This window comes from Pantherophis guttatus, chromosome 3, assembly GCF_059756535.1.
Source record: "Pantherophis guttatus breed Tessera chromosome 3, ASM5975653v1, whole genome shotgun sequence".
Lineage (NCBI taxonomy): Eukaryota > Metazoa > Chordata > Lepidosauria > Squamata > Colubridae > Pantherophis > Pantherophis guttatus.
In genome coordinates this window covers 91,312,223-91,314,606 of record NC_142065.1, presented here as the reverse complement: position 1 = coordinate 91,314,606, position 2,384 = coordinate 91,312,223, and positions in this window count along the sequence as shown.

Sequence of the window (2,384 nt, the reverse complement as noted above, 5' to 3'; positions counted from 1 at the left end):
AGTCAAGGGCGCTCCCCCTCCGCCTCCTTGCGTGACGAGGAGGAGGAGGAGGGGGGGGAAGGAAAAACGGCCATCCGCGCTCTCGCGCCGCACAGCGCACGCGCCTCGCAGCCATGCCCTTTTCTCTTGTTTTTAAGGCGCCGTCTTGTCTTTTAATCCGGCTCTTGTTCCGCCCGCCACGCTCCCCTCGGCATCTTTTGCATTGGCCAATCAGAAGAAGGAGGGTGAAGTTGATGAGCTCTGTCCTCTCCTCCCTTTTCCTACGGTTAGATTTATATTCCAAGGGGAGGGGTAGAGAGATTTAAAGCGACAGCTTCCCTCGCATCGGTTTTGGGCGATGGGAAAGGTCCGCAGCAAAGGAAAGGATGGTTACTTATGTGTATTGACAGGATCATGCAATATAGAATAGATCGCCCTTTTGTCACTTTTTTTTTTTAACCATTCATGTGAGCGCTCGGTGGCTCCTGCACAGGGAGAGTAGAGTACAGATAGACCTCGAGTTAACAACAGTTCATTTAGTGACCGTTCAAAGTTACAACGGCATTGAAAAAAAAGTAAGTTATGACCGTTTTTCACACAACCATTGCAGCACCTCTGTGGTCATATAATCATAATTCAGAGGCTGGCAACTGACTTACATTTATGATGGTTACAAAATGTTCCATGGTCATTTGATCACTTTTTGCAAATGTCTGACAAGCAAAGTCAATGGGGAAGCCAGATTCACTTAACTAACCTAACAACTGAAGTGATTCATTTAACAACTGTGGCAAAAAAGGTCATAAAGTGGGGGAAGACTCACTTAACAATTGTCTCAGCAACAGAAATTTTGGGCTCTTTTTGTCGTAAGTCAAGAACTACCTGTATATGAAGAAGTCGTTCTGGATCGTGACAATGAAGCTGTTGACAACGTATGAAAAATAATCATGCATTTCCTCCATTTCTGAACTAGTTCAAAAGATGAATATACTTGCAAATGAAGGCACATATGCTTGCTTCCATTCTTTGGGACATGTTTTCAATCACCTATATGAGTTGAGAAATATGTATCCCTCAAACTTATTATAAACTAGCTTTAGGTTTCAACTGATCGTTACATGGGGTTTTTCTATGCATGCATATTTTTGTTTTATCTTTTATGATTATTTCATTATTTATATATCTTTTGGAATTTTTGGTCTGTTGTCCCCACCCAAAGGTATAAAATGGGGCAGTTAATAATTGTGTTAAATATATACAGTACAATACACCTATCAAATCCTTTTTGAGGATTCCTTCTAGAAAGCAGATAACTGCTTTTCAAGAATTGTATTATAGTCATGCCTTTCCTTGTTCATTCACTAGATACATATCCTGCCTTTTCTTGGAACCCCAGGTGATATGCATAGTATTGTCCAATTTCTTTCCTCTCAACAGTAACCCTGTGAGGTAGTTTCACACAATATTGTGTTTGCATAACAATATTGTGTTTGCATTGATCCACCAAACCACTTGCATTTTGGCCTAGTACTGAGTAACATGGATTCAGTGGGTTGGGTTAATTTTTAAGTACCGGGATGAGCTCTGCAAGCCTAGAAGTAATTCTTAAGAATGGGTTCATTGAAGCTGAGCATGTATTTGGACTTTGGCTCTTTTTTCTTTTAAATTACAGAAGGAGCGTTAATGAAATTGGTATGGCAAGAAAAAGGGTGGGGCAATAAAATAATCATAGTTACTCACCAAGAGTTCTTGGCACTATTTCAAAATAAATGTATTCACCCAGGAACAGGTGGGGCGGAAAATCATCTTTAATACTTGCTTGACAGCCAGAGCATGTTCATCCAAAAAACTTGCTGTAGTAGTGCAACTTATCTGTGGCATGAGTATGGTTAATGTAAGAGAACCATATTATTAAATGCTTAACAGGCCATACATTCTAGACAATTTGTTATCCCCTTTAACCATGCAATATATTCTTTTCCTATGATACAAGTATCAGAGATTCATAATTCTTTCTTACAATGAGTATTGTATGCAATTTCTGCATTCATTCAGAAAATTAGCTGTATAGCTAAAATAAGTTACTAGATACCTTTTTAAGTATTTCACTGGGAATTTAATGTTTCTGAAATTTGCTTTTTATCAGTTTACCTGTGACGCCTAATAAACAAATCCTGATTCAGCATGTTTGAACACTCCCTATATTTCAGATAGGGATAGATAAAATTTTCTGGTCTTGCCAAGTCGGTATATTTTTGCCCAACTGTATACGGTATACATACAAATAGATTTCAATATGAGGGCTTCTTAGAGTGCACAGCCATCAGTGTCTCACTTTGTATATGAGCTTTGTATCTCAAATATTAATAATGAAATGAATTGAAAGGAATTTCAAGTTTTTCAAA